The following is a 9,746-nucleotide window of genomic DNA, read 5'->3' on the forward strand; positions in this document are numbered from 1 at the left end:
TCAAGTCTGCGGTTTAAAAACAAACTCTCCCAAGTTCTTCAATTCCAGCTTTGAGCAGAGTTAAGCAAGCCAAGGTGGTAGACACTTATTGCTGTATGGTCTTAGAAATCACTCTTCTGTAAGCCTCAGTTACCCCAAGTGTAAACTGAAGGTATTTGACTAGATGGTCTTTCATTTCAGTAATAAAATTTCATAAGCTTTTCTAAATTTTCCTGATTAATACCTTTGAATTTTTGGTCTTCTGAGACCCCCTGATCTAACCAGATTTACTTCCCTTGAGAGAGAATTAGGAGATTTTTCTTCAACATGAAATGAAAAGCAACTCACACACCGATCCCAAAACTACAGCTGTTCTGGACTCAAGGTTAAATACTCAATCTCCTGGGATAACCCATTCTTTATGGTAAGAATCTCCCGTGTATCCCATCTACCTACTGCTTCAAACTTGCTAATTCTAGAACTAAAATCACTCCTTGCCTTTTATTCCATGTATTTCCTTGTAACAGCCTAGAAGTCAATTTATTCTCCAGGTATAACTCCCTTGGGCCTAGGACCCTTATTTTAAGCCTTCATGTTAATATCTGTGTAAGAGCTTTGAAAAGCCTTCTAGATGAGCATGAAAAGGTCATATTTTTTTCCGAAAAATGCTTTCAGATGATCTGCTTTTCAAGTCTGATTGGATTCATAGAGCCCAACCAAGTCATATGTCTTCTTCCCACCAAGGAAAGACATGTTCAGAAACCAAGGACACCTGGAATGAGGCTTTCCCTGCTGCTCCACCTCCCACTCTCAGAAATAGTTTTGCCCCAGAAAGCCCACATAAATCTATGTGGGGGCTGAGCCCAATCGGCCTCCCATGAAACCCCACCAGCAGGGACAAACTCTCTCACCATTGGGCATGAGCTCCACCACCAAGGTTGGGTATGCAATGTTGGTACAGCCAACTTTGGTGCCACAATATTTCTCACATTCCAAGGGGAGGATGCAGGCAATTTTTTCTGGGGAGAGAAGAAGAGCCATGTTAGCAAGCAGACATTGGGGAAATATTTCCAAGATCTGCCGTCTTCAAACAAGGTTCAAACGGGACATTCCTGCTCAAGCAATTGAAATGGCACTATGAAAGATACAGCTCCCAGCTGAGCCCTTCCATGCCATGCTCCTTCCCTGCTGGCCTGCCCATCCCCAAGCTCTGACTGGGGAAAAGAGACTGACCCTAGGCAGAGGGGAATAAACAAGGAAATGCCAGCACCTAGAGGAAGGGAGCATTGTCCTTAGATTTTGGCTAGCTACTCTGCAGCTGAGCAGTGATAATTATCTTGTTCCTCCTGAAGATCATAATGACTTGTAGCTCTTAATTTTGAGATTTATTCTAAGCAGCCCTTACAAGTAGGGTTGAATGCCCAGACAACTGTGGAAATTCTCCAGTGGCAGGGCTGATGGGTAGCACTTTCAAGATGTAGGGAATCTGGGACAGAGACAGATTAGAAATGTCTTGAGAGAGGAAGGGGACATGTGCTAGAGACTAGGATAACAGGTGACCATCGAGTAGATTCCAACTCATGGTGATTTCATGTGTGTGAGAGTAGATCTGTGCTCCATAAGGTCTTCAATAGCTGATTTTTTGGAAGTAGATTACCAGGCCCCTCTTCCAAGACACCTCTCGGTGGACTCAAACCTCCAAACTTTGGTTAGCAGCCGAGCACATTAATCATTTGCACCACCCAGGGACTTCAGAGACTAGGATAGAATTCTAGAAACTTGGATAGAATTCATATCAACAAATATTTGTTAAGTACCTACTACACATATACCTCACTTAGTGTTGGCCCATTTTTATAAGAGGATCCCTGGTGGTGCAGTGGTTTAGCGCTCAACTGCTAACTACAAGGTTCGGGGTTCTCCACGGGAGGAAGATTTAGCAGTCGGCTTCCATAAAGATTAAAAAAAAAAAAAAACATTGCCATCAAGTCAATTCCAACTCATAGCAACCCTATAGGACAGAGTAGAACTGCACCATAGGGTTTCCAAGGCTGTAATCTTTACCACTGTGCCACCAAGCCTCCTTTCCGTAAAGATTATAGTCTAGGAAACCCTATGGTACAGTTCTACTCTGACCTGTAGGGTGGCTATGAGTCGGAATCGACTCCAGGGCAACGGATTTGTTTTTTTGTTTTTTTGTTTTTTTTTTGGTATAGTCATTATGATATGATGCATATTATACTCAGTTGCATATATTTTTCTCCTGACAGGTGAGCCAGTGTAGGAGTGTTGGAGTACTATCGGGAGTACTCAGCTAATGACAACAAGTGCCTCCTACATTCCTGTCTTCATTTTGGAAGGTGCTCACCGAACTTTCAATCTACTGTGCTCTTTTTATGCCACATCCTAGGAAACCATTTTGACCCATGCTGGCTGACAAAAGACATACAATGGCAATGCTGGAGAGGTCACAAAAGGGCCAGGGAAGAAAATATCACCCTGGATAGCAAAATGCAAGCCTCAGGGCTCCTTCAAGGAAAAGCCCAGAAAGTAGGCTCAGAGCAGCAGGCAAATAGAGACTGGCTGGGGTCCTTTGACATTAAGAAGGACATTATACACATCAACAGCCCTGGAATAATTGAGCAACAATCAAGCAAATATCAGCTGGAAGAAATTAGAGCTGGAGGCATATCATGACTTCAAAGGATCTGAAAAAAGAGGAGGAAGCAATTGCCAATGTAAGAAACGAAACAACTCTGCAGCCCTCAGGCTGCTCAGTGTATGGCAGGAGAACAATAATATAGCAATAATATGGCAAGAAAAGAAGAAGGTAGGTGGACGAAGCAGAGCTACAAGACTTTGGAGTGACTTGGAGCCAAGAAAATGGAAACGAGTTGCCAGTGAGTCCTGCAGAGGGCATCACCTGTGTACAGGATGTGGCTAATCATTCCTGGCATCACTAAGAGGAACATGGGCAACAGCTTCATACACCCACACAGGATGCAGCCAGCCTTCACATGAGACATGTTCTTGGCCGAGAGGCAGTGCCGCACAATGACCTGCCAGGTAAAGCCCAGTGAGGGAAGGGTGCCGGCCAGAGGCCCCTGTGACATCTCCTGCTAACTTAGCCTCCCCATCTTGGGTCCTTAGCCAGGCACTCCCTTGTCACCAAGGCCCAGTGGCCCCCTGACCATGTGAGTCCTGCCCTACCTTTCCCAACCCCACAAGCCAAGACAAACAGGGTTTCCTGCAGACTCTGTCCACCCTGCACTACCAGCATGGGTGCCTGATCCGTGAACCAATACCACAGGGCAAGGATGGACAGCCCAAAGATAAGTCCAGGCCATAGGAGGTCTCCCTTGAGAGGATCCCGGAAGATATAGAAGGAGTCGGCCCTCGGTGTGTAGCACTCTTTCTTAATGGTAGTGTTTGCATCAGAAACCATGGTTGGAATGACCTTCATGTACTTTTCCATGAAGGCTTTGTACCCTCACACTTCACGAAAAGCTGGAAAACATTAGTAACAAAAAAATCAACATTCGGAAGCTCTGAACTCTTCATAGCATGTTCCCTCTGAGGATGCTTGAGAAACTGAGAGGATCCAACTAACAGACTGTGTGATCAACTGTGTGATCTTGAGCAAGTCACTTTCCCCTCTGGGCCTCAGCTTTCTTATCCATAGAATGGGATTATTAACCCTGCCCAGGCCCCTCAGGGCTACTGTGAGAATACAAAGCAATAATTTGTGATAGTATCTGAGCTTCTTTGCAAAGGGAAGGTATTTTAATTAGTAAAGGATGACCTGGGTTTTGGATCTCTGTTTTTCCCCTCATGCTCTGCTATCAGCAATGGCCTTTTGGAGCCTGGACACAGACCTAGAGACACACAGACCAGGTGGGACTACCCTGGTCCCATCAGTGTGGTGGGAGGGACAAAGAACGGGTGAGGAGTGTGGATCCCTGCCACCTGTTGGCTGTATGTCCCTGAATACGTCATTCCAGCCCTGCCCTGCCCACCCCAAGCACTATGGGGGAAACAGAATGAAAGCTCTTGTGAAACAGAACAATAGATGCAGATAAAAGGCTTCACAGGACACACACATGAAATGTATTTTATATCCTCCCATAGCAAGACACCTAGATCTGTGGTTTCCAGTCTTGTCCTCAGGATCTCATAGACAACTATGACTTCAAAAAATTGAGGAGGGGAGAGACTAACTTTGAGTGGCCTATTTTTTAATTTTGTCAAATAAGGACAGTTTTTTTAAAAAAGAACTATCTCCTACTATTATCAATTCATAAAGGTTATTTAACCTCAAAATGTAAACAAGACATAATCTGAGATTAAAAATGCAATAATTGAACATATGGAAAACTCACCACAGTATTCTTATCATTTTTTGTCTACTTTGTCTGTGGACAGGTCATCACAGGCCAACACTGAACTACTGGTCCAGACTGTCTGAAAAGGGCTGCAGGAAATCCAGCCTGAGGTGAGGAGGGGACCCTGTATGCTCACAGTGATGCCCCGATCCATGCTCCCCTCAGGAAGGTACAGAGCGTCTGAACTCACTGCCTTGGCTGGAGGCAGGCAAACTGGCCAAACTTGCTTTTCTCTACCTCTGCCCTACCACCTCGGGGTCTCTGGGTGATGCAAACAGTTAACACACTCAGCTGCTAACCGAAAGGTTGGAGATTCAAATCTACCCAGAGACACCTTGGAAGAAAGGCCTGATCTTCTTCCAGAAAATCAGTCATTGAAAACTCTGTGGAGCACAGTTCTATTCTGACACAGACTCCACAGCAACTGTTTTTTCTGGCCCAACCTCCTCAGCCTGCTCCAGTCCCACTTACCAAAGCCAGGCGGGTAAAAGACCCCACCAGCATGACCAGTGTCTGCAAGGTGTCCGTGTAAATCACAGCTGCCAGGCCACCTAAGCAGATGAGAAGACAACGCATCTGACCTCGCATTGAAGACAGTCTGTCTGCCTGCTTCCTTTACCCATCCTCCAGCCTTCTACCTCCACACATCTTCTGAACACGCCCCCTGAACCACCCACCTGCCTTCCTCCCTTGCCCTGTTACAGTGCTCTGCTATTCAGAAGGTACCTATATCTCTATTTTCACTGAAATGCTTAGGAGGCCTTGGGGAAAGAATGTTTCTCCATATTTGACGTGGAAGAGCCTAAGCTGACCCATTTTTTTAATTTAATTTTTTTATTGTGGCTAAATTTGTATAACAAAACATTTGCCATTTCAACCGTTTTTACGTGTAAAATTCAGTGACATTAATTACGTTCCCCATGTTGTATAACCGTTACCACTATCCATCGCCAAATGCTTCATACCCTTAACAGAAACTCAGTGCCCATTAAGCAATAACTCCCCATTAACCCCTCCCTCCCACCTCTGGTAACCACTGAGAAACTTTGGTCTCTATGTATTAGCCTATTTTAGATATTTCATACAAGTGGGATCATATAATATTTGTTCTTTTGTGTCTGACTTATTTCACTCAGCATAATATTTTCAAAGTTCATCCATGTCATAGCATGTATCAGAACTTCACTTCTCTTTATGGATGAATAATATTCCATTGTATGTTTATACCACATTTTATTTATCCATTCATCTGTTGATAGACACTTGGGTGGTTTCTACCTTTCAGCAACTGTGAATAATGCTAAAATGAATAGTTGTGTACAAGCATCTGTTTTCACGTTCCTGCTTTCAAGTCTTTGAGGGTATATACCTAGTAGTATGTATATATATATATATGACCCAGTAATTCCACTTCTAGGTATATACCCTCAAAGATTTGAAAACAGGGTTCTGGAGCCCTGGTGGCACAGTGGTTAAGAGCTCAGCTGCTAACCAAAAAAAGGTCAGCAGTTTGAATCCACCAGCTGCTTCTTGGAAACTATATGGGGCAATTCTACTCTGTTCTATAGGGTCGTTATGAGTGGGAATCGACTCGATAGCAATGACTCGATGGCAACGGGTTTTTGGTTTTATAGTAGTTCTAGAATTCCATGGGTGGTGCAAACAGTTAAGTGCTCAACGACTAGTCAAAAGGTTGGTGGTTTGAACCCACCCAGATGCTCCTCGGAGGACAAGCCCGACGATCTGCTTCTGAAAGGTCATAGCAATTGAAAACCCTGTAGAGCAGTTCTACTCTGTACACATGGGGTCGCCATGAATCGGAATCAACTTGATGCCAACTAGCAACAACAACATAGTAGTTCTATGTTTAACTTTTTGAGTGAGGTGACCCCTTTAAGCCAGGAGATGGTTCTCTGATGGTGAGAAGAATTTTTCACAAAGGCAGGGAAGAAGAAAGAGCTGACTGCAGTGATGTCTGGGAACATTATCAAATTGGCGCATCACATTTCAAAATGCTATTTATATATCTCTTTTCTCAGACCATCTAAGTAACTTCTTGCCCACAAAGTTAACTGGAACAGGAACCCAATGACAGGGCTCCAACTGAACAGCAAGTTCTATTGCTGACCCTGCCCCCTAACCGGGCAGAATAACACTTCTGCAAAGGTGTCCTCAGTTATTGGTGTCACCAACTCCTCTGATCACCTCTTGAGTCTTCTTCTAAAACCTCTTTCTACATGTAACTCCCTCCTTCCCTCCTTCCCCACAGTGGCTCACATTCCCTGTCTCAAACCCAAAGCCTCTATCTGGTTTCCAAGGTGCCTATAACCCAAACTAAACTCATTGCCACTGAGTCGATTCCAACTCATAGCGACCGTATAGGACAGAACAGAACTGCCCCATAGAGTTTCCAAGGCTGTAATCTTTACAGAAGGAGACTGCCACATCTTTCTCCCTTGGAGCAGATGGTGGGTTCTAACTGCCAACCTTTCAGTTAGCAGCTGAGCACTTATCCACTGTACCACCAGTGTTCCTAAGCTACCTATAGTGTGACCTCATTTGAAGTATCAAGTCTTATCATCCATAATCCCCACCTCCACTACCTCCCAGTGACCACCCTCCTCCAGCTAAGCTCACCTGCTTGCTCACCCTACCTCCCGCCCCACGTGATACCCATCCTCACCCCCATTCCTCTGCTTATGTCAATCCCTAAACCTGACACTCCATTCCTGATTCTTCCAGCTTAGCCAGGTCCACTCCACACCTGCAAGGCCAAGCCCTGCCCCACGTCCTGTAAGAAGTTGTTCTGACTATTTCGGCTAACACTAGAGGTTTCTGAGACCACCCATATAACTTGTGAGGTCTGTGAGTTGGGGTCACTACCTCATTCTCAAACTGTTTCCTGGGTGCATATCTCTCCTCCATGAAAAGAGAAGCCATGTCTACTACTTCCTTTTATCCTTCACAATTTCCACCCTCAAGCTGGGCACCGGTAGCTGGATCCATTGAATAGACTCACCTGTGATCATGTAAAGGCCAGTGATCGCCAAGAAGAGAAAGATGGCCAGGTACAGATCCAAGCCCAAGGCTAGATTGATAAAGATGCCACTGGAGAAGATGTCTGCATGGAAAGAAAAGGAGAGCCAGAGTTAGCAATGGGAAAGGCCAGCTGGCCTCAGGGTATGCCCAGTGCCTGAGCTGCAAGGGACAGGAAGGCAACCATGGAAGCACTAGCCGAAGCCTTCTCCTGCATAGAAGAGCATGTCAGTCTCTGCAGTTTCCAGGGGCTCAAGGTTGGAAGCAGCAGTCAAGAAATCAAACAATGGGTTCTGGCAAAATGGCGCTCTAGACAGAAGCACCACGCCATGCCTCCACAGAAAAGATCCAAAAAACTAAGCCGAACACAAAGAATACAACAATCCTGAAACCCTAAAACATCAGAAGAAGAGATAAGGAACTCAGCCAAGCACCAAATGGAGTGAGAAAACTGACAGAGAATGGAGAACGAGGAGAGATTCATGTAGAGGTCTCCTACCTGCTAACGCAGCATGGATCCACCATCTTGGACTCCTATCGGAGACAAGCAAACGGGGTATCAGAAAGCAGCTCATGGAGCATCCAGCAGGAGACAAAACAACCAGTAATTTGAGATATATGCTTTCCCACCCCCCACCCTTCTTCACCCCCACTTGGCCTCCTCTGCTTCCCGCGGCCACAATCTCTTGACCGGGAAACACTGGCTGCTTGGAGTCCACACACCTGAACAGGCTGGCTCTGTGAGTGCCATTTGTTGGCTGCTGGTGTTGCTTTTTTCCGCTTCTTTTGACTTCTTCCTTACCTCTCACCACCTCCCCCTCCATTCGCTCAAATACATGGCTCCATGCGCCATCTTTGCTTCTTCCTGAGGGGCTGCAGAGCTCCGGTAATTTGTGATATATGCTTTTCCACTCCCTACCCTTCTTCACCCACACTCAGCCCCCTCTGCTTCCCGTGGACACAGTCTCTTGTTGGAGAAACACCAGCCTGCACTAGCTGGCTCTCTGACTGCCATTTGTTGGCTGCTGGTGTTGCTTTTTTTCCTGCTTCTTTTGATTTCTTCCTTACCTCTCACCACCTCCCCCTCCTTTCGCTCAAATACCTCGCTCCGTGTGCCATCTTTCCTTCTTCCTGAGGGGTTGTGGAGCTCCGTTCAAGTGTGGGGCTGCTTCCTGGTCTGGGCTGCCGTACTGGTGGGATCCCGGGGCTTTTGTTCGTTTGTTTTGAATTGTTTGTTTGTTTTCTTTTCCTCTTCTTGAGTTGGGAGCCCTTTCTGGCCAGGCGGTGCTGCGTGGCGACGAGACTTCCCCCTCAGCTTTCACAGACGTGCATAAGGATCCCTGAGGGCATTTCTTTGTTCGTTGGGTTTTTTTTCCTGTTTTTTGGGGGGCCTTTATTGTTTGTTTGTTATTTTTAATTTGTTTTGTTTTCTTTTTGCTCTTTTTCCCTTTTTGTCTTTCTTCATTGCTCAGTTTCTCATCTCTCTATATCTTCCTTCTCTTTCTGTTCCCTGAATACCTGGTGCTATATACATCTACGCCTTCTAGCCAGGCTGTACTGCAACACCTGAGAGCGACTTCCCCAGACCTCATAGCTGCACTGGTGGGATTCCTGGGAACTTTGCAGTTCTTTAACCTTTCTGATTTTTATTTATTCATTCTTTTCTTTTCTTTCTCTTCCCCTTTCTGTTTTTCTCCATTTCATAGTCTCTCATCTCTACGTTCCAACGGCAAACTCCCCTACCATTCTTTTTTGCTTGTTTGTATATTTTTGGCTCCTGTTCCTCTCTCCTATCTCACATATCCATCTTAGCTCCACACATAACAATCACCCCACTACCTCCTGCCTACCTGCACCGTGCGCTTGACATCACACCACCAAGCAGCACAGGCACGACCTACTGGAACCTCCCCTGCACTGATTACTGACCCGCTCTGGTGGCTGTAGTAAGTGCCACAAACAACCCATCCCACTAACTCCTCTTCAGCTAGACCTACCCTGCCATACCATATCTGAGTGACTGACCCTGCCAATTGGAGAAGGAGATGAAAAGTATTGTGCCCACAGATGAGCAAACAACAAAGAACACACAGTCCGCCTGCTCACACATAGTCAAATTTTTTTTAAAAAAGGGATGAAACAAACAAATCTACAATCAATAAACGAGAAAAATAACTACTGAATGCCCGGAAGACAGCAGACAATATCAAAACATTTACAAAAACAGGACAAGATGGTTCCAGCAGGCATCCAAAATAAAAAACCAGAAGACTCTCCACTGGAAGAAAACGTACTAGAACTACCTGATAGGGAATTCAAATCTCTAATACTCAGAATTCTCCAAGAACT

The 9,746-nt window shown here is 45.4% G+C and overlaps 1 pseudogene; it reads right to left on the reverse strand.

Moving 5' to 3' along the window:
- The window catches only part of LOC101349478 (sodium/glucose cotransporter 1-like), a 39,586-nt pseudogene that overhangs the window by 16,982 nt on the left and 12,858 nt on the right, over positions 1-9,746 (reverse strand).

Source organism: Trichechus manatus, unplaced genomic scaffold, assembly GCF_000243295.1.
Source record: "Trichechus manatus latirostris isolate Lorelei unplaced genomic scaffold, TriManLat1.0 scaffold00157, whole genome shotgun sequence".
Lineage (NCBI taxonomy): Eukaryota > Metazoa > Chordata > Mammalia > Sirenia > Trichechidae > Trichechus > Trichechus manatus.